Consider the following 19153-nt stretch of genomic DNA (forward strand, 5'->3'; position numbering starts at 1 on the left):
GCAGAGTTCCTCAGTAACCACCAGCCCACTCAGATCCACAGGAACCTGACCTTTTGTGTGACCTCTCACACTTAAGCCTGAGCCACAGTAACAAAGAAAGGGACCTTTAACGTAAAAAATCATGGTGCCACAGGACCTGTCCTACCTTTAAGTTACAAAAATGCAGTGAAGATCATGCCGATATCAGAGGACAACACTGCAGGCGGAACAGCTACCTGGCCGGTTTCTGTCCAACAATAAGGCATTTAAAAAAATCTTATTTTCTTTTTAGATTAAAAAAATAGGTAAGTCAACTTGGGCAAGATGACCTCAACTTCAGTCTTTTGAATGTTAAGAGTTCAGCCTTCTTCCTTTTTAATTTAAACGTTGGTACATTTACATATTTGGGAGTTAGTTTTCAAACTATGAGTAATTTCAACTTAACCTTTTCTGGTCAGCTTTTGCAGTCAGAGTCAGGTAAGTAGAGCCATGGGTGCTGGCAGTAGCATTTTGGGTCTTAATAGAATTATTATGTTTATTGGATGAGCATACTTGATACCTTTGGAAGCACTGTTATATAAATTCTCTGTTCCTGGAATAGAAACTAATAATAATGATAAAAAGTCTTACACAGTCCTTATTTTGTGCAGGACGCTGTTCTAAATGCTCTACGTACATTAACACATTTAATCTGCATATCAATCTTATGAGATGGGTACTGTTATTACAATGTCTTTTACAGAGGTGGAAACTGAGGCACTTGCCCAAGGTTATGAGAGAGCCAGGATCTGGATCTAGGCAGTCCTAATTCAAGGTCCCTTAACCCCTATGCAATACTGCTCCTCTAACTTGAAAAGCAAACTTTACAGCTCTCTGGTGGTACTGGTCTCTAATCAGGATATTGGAATCCATGGGGCTTTGTGCAGAGAGCCCAGCTGAACATAATAATGTATGTTCTTAAATTTGAATACACTCATCTAACCGGAGCAGAAGCTGATGCATGTGAGCAGCTCCCCTTCTCCAAAATAAAACCCAACACCAAAAATACCCAGTTAGTCTAGGTTATCTGTCAGTAACTAATTCTCCCTCACCATCCTTGCTTCTATCCCACATTTGAGCGGGGCAGAAAGTATATCCTGGTTTGCTAGACTATTTCTGGCTTATGCTTTTCATTCCCACATCCCATCTGGTTTGGTATCTGTCTTATTCTTTAATATATTAATATGCATTACTGTTCTCCAAGTGTGAGAATGGAAATGAAGTCACCCTTAGGCTTATTTCACCCCTGAACTCTGCAGCACAACTGTTAACAGCTCCCAGAACAGTACTTTGTGTACACATTTTGGGAAGCGCCAGTGTAGAGGAGTGATGAAAGAGGTCCTAGAAGGCTTACATTCTACTTCCAACTTTTGTGATCTTGGGAAAATCACTTACTTTATGCCAGTTTTCTCATTTGTGGACTGATGAAGTCATAGTGCTGTGATTTATGATTCTCTTCTGGTTCAGGCCAATTTCTATTAAGAATGCTATATACCCTGGACATGTCAAAATTTCCAGAGTGAGGTAGAATGTTGAAGTATAGAGGGATAGGTTAACATTTTAAAAAATATAGGTGAACATGGCCTGTTATATGGGTATGCAAGTTACATCATGTCCCTGAACAGAAATTTCATAAGGAAAAAGCCTATGAGGCTACAGCTAGACCTGCTACCCACTCACCCTTGTTATAAAGTGTGATCCCAAGGAAGAGAATGTTACAATGTAAAAGCACACTGTTTCTGTTAAGACTGCCCTATAGCCTTCAGAGACTTCAACCACCTATTGGATTACTTAATGTATGTCCTTAATGTACATCTTGTGAGTCATTAAAGGTGGGTGTAATGTTCACATGCCCTGCATCAGAATGCTTAACTTTCTTACAAAGCTTTTCAGTGGAAAAAGCCAGAAATTACCTGCCTTTTTGTGTAGGTTAGAACAAGGTACTTTATTTGCATCATCCTTCTAGTTTCCAACTAGAAACCAAACCTTAGGATATTAACTTATCAACTAATTACCAACTACATGGGAAATATACAGGCTTTATGTTTGGAATGATCTTTAAGAACCATAATTCTGAGGTTTTACATGATAGCATGGGATAAAACTGAGATGTAACAGTCTCATGGAGTGAATAAATAAAAAAGGCTAAAGCAAGACTTGATTTTGTCAATTCTATATTGCCAATTTGGTGAGGTCATCATTAAAAAAATTTTTTTAACACTTTTCCCTGACATAAGAGTAATATATAGTAATTGTGGAAATTTCAGAAAATTTGGTATCATTATAAAAAGATGGCCCCAATAGAACAAAAGATCCATTATTATAATTTTGAAACATTCACTTCTGCCTTTTGTTCTGTCTCTGTGTATATGTATATAGGTGTACACATATGCATACAACTTTCCATATTTGAAATTACATATCTTACATAAGTACTGTACCTTTAATATTATGAGTACTTTCTCATGTCAGTAGTCTTGAAGAACATTTTTTTAAAAAGATTTTATTTATTTATTTGAGAGAGAGAGAGCGAGCATAAGCAGGGGGAATAGTAGGCAGAGAGAGAGAGAGGGAGAAGCAGGCTCCCTGCTAAGCAGGGAGCCCAATGCAGGGCTCGATCCCAGGACCCTGGGATCATGACCTGAGCTAAAGGTAGATGCTTAACTGACTGTGCCACCCAGATGCCCCTTGAAAAACATTTTTGTTGCCTTTGTTCACCTATACTCTATTTGTTATTCTATCATTACTTACATTATTTCCAATATTTTGCCTTTGTAATATATTTTAAGATTTTATGTATTTCTTGGATCGGAAGAATTAACATAGTTAAAATGTCTATACTACCCAGAGCAATCTACACTTTCAATACCATCCTGATCAAAATACCAATGACATTTTTCAAAGAACTGGAACAAACAGCCCTTAAATTTATGTGGAACCAGAAAAGGCCCCGAATCACCAAGGAATTGTGGAAAAGGAAAAACAAAGCTGGGGGGCATCACAATGCCGGATTTCAAGCTATACTAAAAAGCTGTGATCATAAAGACAGCATGGTACTGGCACAAAAACAGACGCAAAGACCAATGGAACAGAATAGAGAACCCAGAAATGGACCCTCGGCTCTTTGGGAAACTAATCTTCAACAAAGCAGGAAAAAACATCCAGTGGAAAAAAGTCTCTTCAATAAATGGTGCTGGGAAAATTGGACAGCTACATGCAAAAGAATGAAACTTGACCACTCTCTCACACCATACACAAAGATAAACTCCAAATGGATGAAAGACCTCGATGTGAGACAGAAATCCATCAAAATCCTAGAGGAGAACATAGGCAGCAACCTCTTTGACATCGGCCACAGCAACTTTTTTCATGACACATCTCCAAAGACAAGAGAAACAAAAGAAAAAATGAACTTGTGGGACTTCATCAAGATAAAAAGCTTCTTCACAGCCAAGGAAACAATCAAAAAAACTAAGGCAGCCCACAGAATGGGAGAATATATTTGCAAATGACACTACAGATAAAAGACTGGTATCCAAGATCTACAAAGAATTTCTCAAACTCAATACACGAGAAACAAATAATCAAATCAAAAAATGGGCAGGAGATATGAACAGACACTTTTCCAATGAAGACATACAAATGGCTAACAGACACATGAAAAAATGTTCAAAATCATTAGCCATCAGGGAAATTCAAATCAAAACTACATTGAGATACCACCTTACGCCAGTTAGAATGGCAAAAATGGATAAGGCAGGAAACAACAAATGTTGGAGAGGATGTGGAGAAAGGGGATCCCTCTTACATTGTTGGTGGGAATGCAAGTTGGGACAGCCACTCTGGAAACCAGTGTGGAGGTCCCTTAAAAAGTTAAAAATTGAGCTACCCTATGATCCAGCCATTGCACTACTGGGTATTTACCCCAAAGATACAGACGTAGTGAAGAGAAGGGCCATATGCACCCCAATGTTCATAGCAGCATTGTCCACAATAGCTAAATTGTGGAAGGAGCCGAGATGCCCTTCAACAGATGACTGGATTAAGAAGTTGTGGTACATATATTCAATGGAATATTACTCAGCCATCAAAAAGAAAAATTTCTCAACATTTGTTGCAACATGGATGGGACTGGAGGAGACAATGCTAAGCGAAATAAGTCAAGCAGAGAAAAACAATTATCATATAGTTTCACTCATTTATGGAACATAAGAAGTAGGAAGATTGGTAGGAGAAGAAAGGGAAGAAGAAAGGGGGGTAAACAGAAGGGGGAATGAAGCATGAGAGACTATGGACTCTGGGAAACAAACTGAGGGCTTCAGAGGGGAGGGGGGTGGGGGAATGGGATAGGCTGGTGATGGGTAGTAAGGAGGGCACATATTGCATGGTGCACTGGGTGTTATATGCTAGTAATGAATCATGGAACTTTACATAAAAAACTAGGGATGTACTGTATGGAGACTAACATAACATAATAAAAAATTATTATAAAAAAATAAAAAAAATAAAAGTAAAAAAGATTTTATGTATTTCTGATTAGATTTTATGTATTACTATTAGATTTCAAAAGGGAAGTTACATTGTAATAAGGTATATATGTTATTTATTTAATTTTTTTTATTATGTTCCATTAGTCAACACATAGCACATCATTAATTTTTGATGTAGTGTTCAATGATTCATTAGCTGCATATAACACCCAGTGCTCATCACAACACATGCCCTCCTTAATTACCATCACCTGGTTATCCCATCCCCCCTTCTTCTATAACCCTCAGTTTGTTTCTGTGAGTCTACAGTCTCTCATGGTTTGTCTCCCTCTCTGTATGTATGTTCTTTAAGGGTCTTAACTGTTTTCCAGAATGTTTTAGGTCAATTTGTAAGTCATCAACATCTATAAACCGCCCCCCTCAAACCTGTTTCATCACACTCCAGCAAGTACTGAATTTTTAAACATTGCCAATAGGTAAAATGCCAATAGGCATTTTAATTTGCATTCATTTGGTTATGACTGAAGGAATATTTTACTCTTTTTATAAGCCATGTAGTATTTCTTATATGAATAGAATATTTTTAACCTTTATTCATTTGTCAAGAAGGGTTTTAATGTTTCCTTATCAATTTGTATGAGTCTTTTAATGTTGAGGTTAAAGTTGTCAGATCTTTTTTTTTATTAATTGAAGTATAGTTAACATACAATATACTAGTCTTAGGTGTGCAACATAGTGATTTGACATTTATATAGATTATGAAATGATCACCATGATTAGTCTAGTTACCATCTGTACCATACGAAGTTATTACAACATTATTGTTTATATTCCCTGTGCTCTACTTTACATCTCTGTGACTTATTTATAACTGGAAGTTTGTACCTGTTAATCCCTTTCAACTATTTCACCCATCCTCCAACCTCTCCTTTCTGGCAACCACCAGTTTGTTCTTTATGAGTCTCTGCATCTATGAGTCTGTTTGTTTGTTTTGTTTTTTAGATTCCACATACAAGTGAAATCATATGGTATTTGTCTCTGCCTTATTTCACTTGACACAATACCCTCTAGGTCCATCTACATAGGCAAGATTGTTTTATGGCTGAATAATACTCCATTATGATTATATATACCACATCTTCTTTACCTATTCACCTATTGATGGACACTTAGGTTCCTTCCATATCTTTTGTAAAAAATGCCGTGACACACATAAGGATGCACGTATCTTTTCAAATTGGTATTTTTGTTCTCTTTGTGTAAATAGCCGGAAGAGGAATGACTGGATCACATGGTAGTTCTATTTTTATTTTTTGAGGAACCTCCATACTGGCTGCACCAATCTCCATAGTGGCTGTGCCAATTTACATTCTCACTAACATTCCTTTCTCTCCACATCCTCACCAACACTAGTTATATCTTGTCTTTTGGATACAAGCCATCTGACAGGTGTGAGATGATGTCTCATTGTGGTTTTGATGTGCATTTCCCTGATTAGTAATGGCAAGCATCCTTTCATGTACCTGTTGGCCATCTGTGTATCTTCTTTGAAAAAATGTCAATTCAAGTCCTCAGCTTATTTTTAAATTGAATTGTTGGCTTTTTGGGTGTATTTTGGTATGAGTTCTTTATATATTTACTGGTTATGTTTTCTTTTAGGAGTTGTATGGTTTCAGGTCTTACACTGATGTTTTTAAACCATTTTAAATTTAATTTTGTATATTCTGTAAGACAGTGGTCTAGTTTGATTCATTCTAGTTTTCCCAATACCATTTGTTAAAGAGACTACCTTTTCTCTATTGTATATTCTTGCCTCGTCTGCCATAGATTAACTGACCATATAATTATGGTTTTATTTCTGGGGTCTCTATTCTGTTCCATGGATTTACATGTCTGTTTTTATGCCAGTACCATACTGTTTTGATTATGATAGCTTTAAAGTACGCTTTGAAATCTGGTAGCATGATACCTCCAGCTTTGTTCTTCTTTCTCAGTTTGGCTCTTCAGGGTCTTTTGTTCTAGTTCTGTGAAAAATACTATTGTATTTTGAAAGGGCTTGCACTGAATCCATAGATTGCTCTGTGTAATAAGCATATTTCAACAACATTAATTTTTCTAATCCATGAGCATGATATTTCTTTTTACTTAGTTGTGTCATCTTCACTTTCTTTCATTAATGTCTTATAGCTTTCAGAGTACCCCTGAAAACTTTCACCTCCTTGGTTAAATTTATTCCTAGTTATTTTTTTTTCTTTTTATGCAATTGTAAACCGAATTGTTTTATTTATTTCTCTTTCTGGTAGTTCATTATTAGTGTATAGAAACACAACAGATTTTTGTATACTGATTTTGAAACCTGCAAAATTTCTAATAGTTTTTTTTTCCGTCTGTGTGTGTGTGTGTGTGTGCGTGTATGTGTGTGTGGAGTGTTTAGGGTTTTCTACATACAGTAACACATCTTCTACCAATGGTGACAGTTTTATTTCTTTCTTACCAAGTTGGATACCTTTTATTTCTCTTTCTTGTTCAACTGTTGTGGCTAGGACTTCCAGTACTATGTTGAATAGAAGTGGTGAGAGTAGGCATCTGTGTCTTGATTCTGATCTTAGAAGAAAGGCTTTCTGCTTCTCACCACTGAGTATGATTTTAGCTGTGGGGTTTTTTAAATATACAGCCCTTATTATGCTGAGGTATGCTCTCTTTACACTTTATTGAGAGAGTTTAAAATGAATGCTGAACTTTGTCAAATGATTCTTCTGAATCTTTTGAGATAATAATATGATTTTTTATCTTTCATTTTGCTTATGTGGTATATTGTGTTGATTGACTTATAGATATTGAATCATCCTTGCATCCCTAGAATAAATCCCACTTGATCATGGTGTATAATCCTTTTGATGTATTATTGCTGAATTTGATTTGCCAATATTTTGTTGAGTATTTCTGCATCTTTGTTCACCAAGGATACTGGCCTGTAATTTCCTTTTTCCATAGTGTCTCTCTGGTTTTGGTATCAGGGTATTGCTGGCCTTGTAGGATGAATTTGGAAGCATTCCTTACTCTTTAATTTTTTAAATAGTTTGAGAAGAATAGGTATTACCTCTTCTTTAAATGTCTGGTAGAATTTACCTGTGAGGCCATCTGGTCCTGGACTTTTGTTTGTTGGAAGTCTTTTTGATTACTGATTCAATCCCATTACTAGTAATTGATCTGTTTAGATTTTCTCTTTCTTCCTGATTCACTCTTGGAAGATTGTGTGTTTTCAGAAATTTATAAATTTCTTCTAGGTAATCTATTTTATTGGTATATAATTGTTCATAGTAGTCTCTTACAATCCTTTGTATTTATGTGGTGTCAGTTATAATTTCTTTTTCATTTCTGATTTTATTTATTTGGGCCTTCTTTTTCTTGATGAGTCTGATTTTCTTGATGAGTCAGAAAGTTTATCAATCTTGTTTGTTCTTTCAAATAACCAGCTCTTAGTCTCATGAATTTTTGTTGTTGTTGTTTCTACTTCATTGATTTCTGCTCTAATTTTTATTCCTTCTACTAACTTTAGGTTTTGTTTGTTCTTTTTCTAGTTCCTTTAGATGTAAGGTTAGATTGTTTTTAGATTTTTCTTGTTTCTTGAGGTAGACCTGTATTACTATAAACTTCTGTCTTAGAACTGCTTTTGCTATGTCCCATACATTTTAGAAAATTGTGTTTCCATTTTCATGTGTCTCAAGTTATTTTTTTATTTCCTCTGATATTTTTATTGGCCCATTGGTTGTTTAGTAGCATGCTGTGAAGCTTCCATGTGTTGTGTTTTATACAGTTTTTTTCCTTGTAATTGATTTCTAGTTTCATATTATTGTGGTCAGAAAAGATGTTTGATATGAATTTCAATCTTCTTAATTTATTAAGACTTGTTTTGTGGCCTAACCTGTGATCTATCCTGGAGAACATTCCATATACCCTTGAAAAGAATGTGTATTCTGCTGTTCTTGGATGAAATGATTTCTATGTCTCTATTCAGTCCATCTGATCTAATATGTCATTTAAAGCCACTATTTCCTTATTAACTTTCTGTCTGAATGATTCATTGATATAAGTGGGGTATTAAAGTCCCCTACTATTACTGTAGTACTGTCAATTTCCTTTTTCATTTCTTTTAATATCTACTCTATATATTTAGTTGTTTTTAGGTCATGGGCATAGAAATTTACAATTGTTATATCCTCTTGTTAGATTGATCCTGTTATCATTATGTAATTCCCTTCTTTGTCTCGTTACAATCTTTGTATTAAAGTCTATTTTGTCCAATATAAGTACTGTTACCTCAGCTTTCTTTTCATTTTCATTTGTATGTAATATATTTTGCCATCCTTTCACTTTCATTCTGTGTGCCTTTAGGTCTGAAGTGAATCTCATGTAGGCAGCATATAGATGGTTTTTTAAAAATCCAGTCAGTCATCCTCTGTCTTTTGACTGGGGCATTTAGTCCATTTATGCTTCAAGTAATTATTGATAGGTATGTTGTCATACCATTTTGTTAATTGTTTCCTGGTTGTTTTTACAGCTCTTCTGTTCCTTTATTCTTCTCTTGCTCTCTTTCCTTGTGATTTGATGACTTTCTTTAGTGTTATGTTTAGATTCCTTCTCTTTATTTTTTGTGTATGTACTATTGTTGCCACCATGAGATATGTATATAACACTGTATGTATACAGCATTATATTTTAAGTTGACAGTTGCTTAAGTTTGAACACATTTTTAAAGCACTACATTCTACCCCAATTTTTTTATTATAATATTTTTTATTATATTATGTTAGTCACCATACAGTACATCCCTGGTTTTTGATGTAAAGTTCCATGATTCATTAGTTGCGTATAACACCCAGTGCACCATGCAATACGTGCCCTCCTTCCTACCCATCACCAGCCTTTCCCGTTCCCCCACCCCCCTCCCCTCTGAAGCCCTCACCTCAGTTTGTTTCTCAGAGGCCATAGTCTCTCATGCTTCATTCCCCCTTCTGATTACCCCCCTTTCTTTATCCCTTTCTTCTCCTACTGATCTTCCTAGTTTTTATGTTCCATAGATGACAGAAACCATATGATAATTGTCTTTCTCTGCTTGACTTATTTCACTTAGCATTATCTCCTCCAGTCCCGTCCATGTTGCAGCAAATGTTGAGAAATCATTCTTTTTGATAGCGGAGTAATATTCCATTGTATATATAGACCACAACTTCTTAATCCAGTCATCTGTTGAAGGGCATCTCGGCTCCTTCCACGATTTAGCTATTGTGGACAGAGCTGCTATGAACATTGGGGTGCATATGGCCCTTCTCTTCGCTACGTCTGTATCTTTGGGGTAAATACCCAGTCGTGCAATGGCTGGATCATAGGGTAGCTCAATTTTTAACTTTTTGATGTCATATTTTACAGCTTAAGAGATTTTGTTTCCCTTAATTATTGTAGAAACAGTGGATCTTATGATTTTTGTCTTTTAATATTCATACTAGCTTTATAAGTGCTTGATGATATAAGTCCTTTACTATATGTTTGCTTTTACCAGCAAAATTTTTCTTTCATAATTTTCCTACTTCTAGTTCTGGCCTTTTCTCTTCCACTTAAAGAAGTCCCTTTAACATTTCTTATAAAGCCAGTTTAGTGGTGATGAACTCCTTTAACTTTTGTTTGATTGGGAAACTCTTTACCGCTCCTTCAATTCTGAATGATAACCTTGCCAGGTACAGTATTCCTGGTTGTAGACTTTCCTTTCAGCACTTTGAATAGATCATGCCACTCCTTTCTGTTCTGCAAAGTTTCTGCTGAAAAATCAGCTGATAGCCTTATGGGTATTCCCTTGTACGTAACTAGTTGCTTTTCTCTTACTCTGTGATTCTTTCCTTACCTTTAATTTTTGAGATTTTAGTTAGTATTAGTGTGAATCTCTTTCAGTTCATCTTGTTTGAGGCTCTGTACTTCTTGGACCTGAATGTCTGTTTCCTTCCCCAGGTTAGGGAATTTTTCAGCTGTTATTTCTTCAAATACATTTTCTGCCCCTTTCTCTTTCTCTTCTCTTTCTGGGACTACTGTCATGTGAATGTTAGTATGTCTGATGTTGTCCCAAGGGTCCCTTAAAATATCCTCATTTTCAAAATTCTTTTTCTTTTTGCTGCTCAGCTTGGATGATTTCCATGACCCTCTTCCAGATCGCTGATCCATTCTTCTGCATTCTTTAATCTGCTGTTGTTTCCCTCTGATGTATTTTTCATTTCAGTTATTGTAGTCTTCTGTTCTGATTTTTTTCTTTTTTATATTTTCTATCTCTTTGTTGAAGCTCTCACTGTGCCTATCTATTCTTTTCCTGAGTTCAGTGAGAATGTGTATGATCATTACTTTGAACTCTTTATCATGTAGATTGCTTATCTCTGTTTTATTTAGTTCTTTTTCTGAGGTTTTGTCTTGTTCTTTGTTTGGAACATATTCTGTCATTTCCTCATTTTGCCTGATTCTTTGTTTCTAGTATTAGGTTGATCAGCTAGGTGTCTTGGTTTTGAAGGAGTGGCCTTATGCAGAAGGTATCCTGTGGGCCCAGAAGCATGATCCATTTGCCATGCCCCTGGTCACCAAAACCAGGCACTCTAGGGGTGTCTCATAGGGGCTATGTGTGCCCTCCTGTTGTGTCTGGGCCACAATTGCTGTGGGCACACTGGTGGCTGGAACTGGCTCCCCCGGGCACCAGCCACTTTGGGGGGATGCCAGTCTTTGCTGAGGTCACCCAGAGGCTGTGGGGGAGTGGGTAGGAATTTTGCAGGATGCCAGTCCTGGCCATGGCCATTGCTGGGTGTGGTAGGACAGGAGCTGCTTTGGAGGGTCACCTGCTGGAGTAGATGGGTTGAGCGGGGATGGTCTGCAGGGGAAGCAGTGCTAGCAAGGTAGATGGAGAGTGTCAGAATGAGCGTCTGTCAGTGTCAGGCCGGATAGGCAGAGGAAAGGCAAGAAAAATGGTGCCTGTCAGGACTTCTGTTCTCAGAGAAAGTTCCTACAGATCCTTTCCCCTCTGGAACATACTCTAATGTTAGTCAACAAATCTCTTTCATTTATATCCCAGGCACTTATCAAATTGCTGCCTCTGTGCTGGGTCTTGGTTTGACTGAGTTTGTGCACAGACCCTTTAAGAAAAAGAGTTTTGATTTCCAACAGCCCTCCAGTTCTCCAGTTCTCCCAGAGTTAAGACCCACTTATTTTTAAAACCAGATGTTATGGGGGCTCCTCTTTCTAGTGCCGGTCCTCAGGTCAGGGATGGATACCCAATGTGGGGCTTGAACCCCTTACTCCCCAGGGAGACCTCCATCATGCCTGTGATGTCCCTCCAGCTTTTGAGTCACCGTGTCAGAGATATGGGTCCTAACCAGACCATGTTACTGCCACTCTTATTCTTGTCAATGTGGTTTTTTCTTTATATCTTTAGCTGCAGAAGAGCTATTCTGTTTGTCTTCAGATTGTTCTCAGAGGGTCACTCTATACATAGTTGGAACCTTGGTGTGTCCATGGGAGGAAGTGAGGTCAGGATCCTCCTACTCCACCATCTTAATGAAGATTCCAGATTATCTTATCTTTTAACTTTTAAAATTATTTTTGATCTATAGATGTCTTAAATTATAAAGAAATCAAATATATTTTTTTTCAAAGCAATTATGCTTTGGAAAGTTCTTCCCATCCCAAAGTAGATACTTTCATCTAATCTTTTTGTACGGCTTAATCTTTTTTTTTTTTTTAAACATTTAACTTAAATCCTATGGACTAGCTTTTCATTGCATAATATAAAGTGAAGTTCTAACTCAGTATCTTTTCAAATATTTAATCAATAGTCCTAACATCTTCCTGAATGATTCTTCCCTTCCTCATTGTCTTGTTATAGTACTTTCATTTAATTATAACACAAATCATACATATGCTAGACCCTAGCATCCACTGCATCAATCCATCCATTGATCTGCCTATGAGTCTTCTATGGGCATTCTTCCACCTACATCGCACCACTGAAATTCTTCTTGCTAGGGACACCAATGATTTCCTAATTGTAAAATTGGATATGGCACAGGAATTAAAAATATAGGCTCTTTAGAGTCAGGCTCCCTGGATTAGAACTCCACCTCTGCCATTTAAAGTTGTGTGGCCTTGGAAAAATTACTTGTTCATTCTATGCCTTAGTTTCCTCATCTATAAAATGGGGATATTATAGGATTACCTTATAGGGTTGTTACACGGAGTGCTGACATAATGAATGTAAATAGCTTAGCACAGAGTCTGGCACACAAATAAACTCTCAGGAAAAGGTCATCATGACCATCATTTTACTTGATTGTGCTGGGGCATTTGACATTGATGTCAACCCTCCACTTTCTGACACTCTTCCTTTGTTTTCTGGCACACTATAGTTTGGTTCTCAACCCATCACTTCATGCACTCTTTTCTTGTACTTAGCCCTTAAAATGCTGGCATCCTCCAAGGTTCTCTACTACCCTATTCTTTGGTGACCTATACTTTCTTGATGTTTCTTCTTCTAAGCCAGGAGCTGGCAAATTTTTTTATTAGAGGACAAGGTAGTTAATATGTTAGGTTTGTGAGCCATATGATCTCTGTCAGACCTACACTTTGAATGAAAGCATCCATTGAAAATATGTAAATGAGTGGGTATGGTTATGTTACAACAAAACTTTATATATAGGGGCATCTGGGTGGCTCAGTTGGTTAAGCATCTGCCTTTGGCTCAGGTCATGATCCCAGGGTCCTGGGATTGAGCCCCAAGTCGTCAAGCTCCCTGTTCAGCAGGGAGTCTGTGTCTCTCTCTCCCTCTGCCCCTCCCCCCACTTGTGCGCGCTCGCTCTCTCTTTCTCAAATAAATAAACAGGATCTTTAAAAAAAAGTTTTTATATGAAAACAGGCAGCCATCTCAGGCCATAGTTTGCCAACTCTTCCTTTCGGTAGTTACAGCTTAGGTATCCTTTGATCAGAATAATAATCACATTGCACCTGTCCCCTCTACTGGACGGTGGGCTACCTGAGAGCAGGGTGTTCTTTTATCCTTGTTTGTTCTGCATGTAGCACAGAATCCACAGATATATTCAATCTACATCTTCTGAAACACTAAATGAGATAACCACACAATATCAATCTTAAGAGTTCAAAACTTTGTTGTGCTGTAAGGAAGAAGGCATTTCTTCCATGTGAGACCTTCAGTAGCTACCAAAATAAATGACAGAGAAGACCCCATGGCCTGTATAGCACAATGAAACAACTAGTAGAATTAATCTCTCTTTCCCAAATGTGAGAGGGAAAATTCAGGTCCAGGAAAGTCACAATTTCAAGGACCAAGTAATATTGCAGACATCAAAATAGAGCTGCTCAGTGTGATCTATAAAACAGGACATACTTTACAGGAATTGAGAAACAGCTGTTTCCCCATTTCTGTTTTAAAAGGTGTAATAGGCTACAGGGCTCAGGAGTATATGCTAAGCATATGGAGAACATTTATTTGCTTAAAGAAATGTGACATGAAACTGGCAAAGTGATCAATTTGTAAGAGATAATGTCCTGGTGGGTGAAATTAAGAGGATATAAAGGATATATAGAGAGTCATTTCAGTATTGTGATTAATGAATAAGGAAACACCAATAAACACTGAAGGGAAAAAAAGAAAGAGTTGAAGCTGAAAAGAACTAAATATGCTCTAGGGAAGGCACTAGCTACAAGAACCAAGTATCACTTGCAATATTAATGGCTTTAGTAAAACAAATTTTAGATAAAGATGACACTGGTTTAGGGAAAAGCTGGAAACTGAAACCTCAGTCAAGAGTAACAGTGTGAATATTGAGTTTCTCTAAATATAGTGTAGAGGATCCTTATAAAGTTAAGAATACCTGGAAAATATATTAGAGACTCTGGGGGAGAATTTTAGACTTCTGGAATATAGAAATAGGTAACAGACAAAGAAGCATGCTTAACTTTTTCCTTTTAATTTCCATGTTCAAACTTACCAGCAGTAATATTTTTAGTATAATTAAACATTTGCTGAACTCCTTTTATGGGAGATTACTCATTTTGTGTGACTCAATGTAGTCTTTCAAGTGGCAATCACCAGACTGTACTCTTTAGCATTTCTTACAATCATAAAATCATTATTTTTGTGAAAAAAAAAAAAAGACCTAAGATTTCTTAGACAGAACAAAGTTCTGTCTGTATACTGATTGTGGTGGTCACACAAGTCTATATGTGTGTTAAAATTCACAGACTTACACGCCAAAAGAAAAAAAGGCTAATTTTACTGTATAATTTAAACATTAAAATAAAAAAACCACAATGTGATAGATGGCATCAATAGGAAACAGTTAAATAAATTTTGGTGTATTTGTATGATGAAATACTACTAAACATTTAAAGGAATGGACTACTGATAAATGCAAGCAACATGGATGAGTCTCAAAAGCATTACTGAGTGAAAGAAGCAGGATACAACAAAGTATATCCTGTATGATTCCATTTATATGAAGTTCTAGAGTGGGCAACATTAACACAAATGACAGAAATCCTATCAGTAGTTGCTACTATGTGGCAGGATGGGATGGGGTTACGGACAGGAAAGGGCCTTCCTGGAATTTTCAGGTGTGACTGAAATGTACTAGGTCTTGGTCAAAACTGATTAAATAGTACACTTAAGATATGAGTACTTCAGTAAGGGTAAATTATACCTCAATGAAAAATATGCATTTAGCTGTCTTGGCTTGTCTTTCACAACATGCGATTTCTAATGGTGTTTAAAGTTGTAAAAAACGTTAACAGCTTCTCTACCATATGTTATCATTTTCTTTTTAGGATAAATTGGAATTTCTTTGTTTTTTAAACGAAAAACATAATACCTAATAATAAATCTTATACAAACAATGAAAATGGAGTGCAGAGTATACAGCATTAGGGGGGACAAGGAGGACAGAACCCTGCATCCTGCTAGTGGGACGATCTGTTGGTGCCTATTAGTAAGGGCGTTCAGAAAGAAGTGAATCTCATCTGAATGTTGAAGAAAGAGCAGGAGTTCAACGCACAATCCAGGAAAGAAAGAGCATTCTAGAACAACATGTGCAAAGTCACAGACATGAGAGGGCTGGGGGAAGTCCTTCTGGGTGAGGTGCACACAGGTGTGCTGGGGGAAATGAAACTCTGAAGGAGGGCTGGGCCCAGACTGTAAAGATCACCCCTTCCCTCTCCTACCCCCTAGTACCCCAGTGCTCTGCACTTTACATGTACAGTTTAACTTAATCTCCATTTTTTAGAGCCAAGGTATGGCAAGGTGTGGGGTCTGGCCCAGGCCCCTCGGCCACTATGCAGGGGAGCAAGCGTACCCACAGATAGCTAAGGCTCTCTCTCATCCTCAAGAGTGCACTGCCTGTTCTATGCCACACTGGGGAGTCTGCCCTGATCATGATGCTGATGGGATCTATGGGAAGCTTTACCTGACCACAATCTACTTTAAAAATCTACATTATCCTCTGACAAGAGTGGATCATTTGGGCTGTAGTTCTTAGTCTTTCTTTCCTGCCTCAATTTACTTGAGAGCAGAACTATTTCTAACAAGCTCATTAATAACAATGGCTAGGCAGTGATCACCAAGGGCTTGTCCCTATACTCTCCATTCCATAAATTTCCCCCTGCCAAGAGGTTCTAATTTTGGGATTAGGTCAACAAGTAGATGATGGTTCTATAAATTTCTAAGCCGGAGATGGGGTACTCTTGGGGTCCCCAAATATAAAAGGGAACATTTATGCAGTGGAGGGACGTGTACTGTGGAGTTTTGTGCAGATGCCCACATCAACCATCCCAGCGATGCTGACACATTGAGGTAAATAGGATTCGCTGGCCAGATATTTTTCAGGCCCTAATCTAGGTTTCCTGGTCCCTGGAATGGCTCAGGTACAGAACTCTGTCAGGCTCAGAGGTTTTCAGAGCCATTCTTATAGAGAAACTATTGCCTCTGTGTTGCTCTTGAGGAGTATGGGTCTCTGCTGGAGGAGACCTCCAAGAAGACTCTCAGAAGAGGCTGGGCTCTGCTCTCAGAAAAGACACTTCCTAGGGAAGGTCCTTCTACTGGATGGAAATGAAGATTGGATCAAGAGCTTGGCACTACATAAATGCCTTAATTAATAATGGCTTTAAAATAATCACAACAAAGCTGCACAGAGTTCTGTAATCCATAAAGTGTGTTCATATTTGTTATCTAAAAATACTTTTGAGCCCCACAAAAATGCTGGAGGTCTGTATTTTACAGACGAGGAAGCTGAGGTTTAAGTTGCTGACATTTGTATAGTTTGCCAGCTGCTTTTTCCCCTTGGTTCCCTCTTTCCTGCTCTGCCCAACTTCTTTCAGTTTTAAAAAATAGTCCACTGTGGGCCATCTTATTCTAGAAAAGATTTAAGGCAGCTTACAAGGTTACAGAAAAATAAGGCAGTATAAGTTAAAAGTGGGAGTGAATATGAGAAAAATAATAATTAGACCTGAAATCAATCCAAGAGTTACAATAAAGATGTCATGATGACCTATATATTTACTATTGACTGGACACAAATTTAATTCTAAGTTTTTAGGAGCCAGTGAGAAAAAGGAAACCTTGTCACACTATTCAGAATAGCCACAGGCTAAAACAGTAACAACAATAAAACAATCAATTAATCAGGAGAAGTACAACCATTTTTGGTTCTTAATAATATCAACACAAGTTATAATGCGCAGCAATTTTCTTTGATAATTTACCAGCTTTGAACTAGGCCTTAAAAGGTGATTTTGGTTTTCACACTGTCTTTTTAGTATACGAGAGAATCTACCATGTCATGTTTTAAAGAACATGAAAACTATGCAATTTCTCTGAAGTCAGGTAGCAAATTCCTTTTACAAAAATCAAAGCATGAGACCTCAGTGAACAACTCATTTGTTGCTGAAACAGTTTCAAAACCCATGGAGATGAGCAGGGTGACTTTTTCCACACTTGCTCTAGGAGAAGAGACAAAACCTCACCTACCGTGATATAGAAACAGGTCTTCATAGAGATGTTTTATCTTACTTTGTAAATTTTTTCAACTTCATGATAAGGACTTGGTGGCAAATATTAGCCTGATCTTTTACATTTTACATTCCTTATGATGACTGTTTTTAATACAGAAAAGCATTATTTCTGAATGTCACTTTCTATGCTGTACATCTTGTTGCATTCAGGCCCAGGGCCAGGGTTTATTTATATTGGCTATTTTATGCTTTCCTTACTCAACCCTCCAGATTCCCTTACTTTTATGCCAAGGAACAGACACAGAGTTTTTCCTTTTTATAATTTATATATGCAGAAAATACATCCAAGTCAGGAGTGCCCCTTTCATCCACAGGAAGAGTCTGGGCCACCTGACTCATTGACACAACAAGCCCAGAAATAGAAAAAGTGATCTGGCTGAAAGGGAGAGATGAGTGGATACTCCTAAGCTAGTACACAACTAAGGTGCTATGTCATGTGAAATTAATTCTCTGAGGTCAGCAATTAGAGTCAGGTTACAGCCCAAACATAATTCTGCCCGCTAATTACTTGACCTATGACAATATTTATTTCATTGAGAGAGATGCCTTGCCATGACTTCCAAGGGTGGGCTTGGGGGCAGACGGAAGGAAGCAGACTGCCAGAGAAATAGCAACTCCTTTTGCAAATAGATGTGTTTCCCAGGCCCCTAATTGAAATGATTATTTCCTGCCTAAGTGAGGGATCAGATGTGCCATGTCCCTCCCTTTCCAGCAAAATGAGGCACCTGAGATCACAGAGCTCTTCAGTAAAGTGCAAAAGATGACTGAAGAAATTAACTGAGTTATGTTCTGTTATGAGAAGCCCTGAGGTAAGATGGTAACAAAACTACTCTTTGTATGGGGAAGAGGAGGAATCCAGGGCATGAACTATGTGGCTAGAGTGACACATGTAGGTATGACACATGTAGGTATGTACCTTTGGACTTCTAAAGATTTATCTCCTCCCAGATAAAGACATTGGAAGTGGCAATAAGAAGGAATGGCAACTGCCAGATGGAGATGTTGGAATAATAAGAGTACCATGAATAGGAATGACTCTAAAATATAGGAGTAAATTAGGACAACAGCCTTTACTTAAGAGTAGTGCCTGAAAGGTTGGTGAGGGTAAGGAACAGAGTGGAAAGAGGTGAGGCTGAAAGCTGCTATCTGACAGTGTAAGACTCATACACATCCAATCAATTTATAAATTACTGCCACCAATAATAAAAATAACAGCGGCAGCAGCTGCTGTCACCATACGTCGAGTGATTCTGTTCTGTGCCAGGCACTGCACCAAGAGTGTTATATCCATGACCTCAAAGAAGACTGCTGTCCCCTCTGCTCTCACATGGCTCCCATCTGGCCCTTTGCCCTTTGGGGATGTGCTTCCCCTTCCTGGATGTCCTTGATGTTCAAGCAAGCAAATAGCACCTGAATAACAACACTGGGTGTTGAGGACTGTGAGGACAGGGAGAGGAACACCCTAAGACGAGTTTGCTGCAGACTTTTGGTCACAAGAGGCTGCTGAGAAGGTTAGGGGCACCAGCTGTGACCTGTGGGTC

At 37.8% G+C, this 19153-nt stretch overlaps 1 protein-coding gene across 7 annotated transcripts in view; it reads right to left on the reverse strand.

The window, feature by feature from the left end:
* The window catches only part of CMSS1 (cms1 ribosomal small subunit homolog), a 382651-nt gene that overhangs the window by 58049 nt on the left and 305449 nt on the right, over window positions 1-19153 (reverse strand). The window lies entirely within an intron of this gene.

This window comes from Ursus arctos, unplaced genomic scaffold (genome assembly GCF_023065955.2).
Source record: "Ursus arctos isolate Adak ecotype North America unplaced genomic scaffold, UrsArc2.0 scaffold_4, whole genome shotgun sequence".
Lineage (NCBI taxonomy): Eukaryota > Metazoa > Chordata > Mammalia > Carnivora > Ursidae > Ursus > Ursus arctos.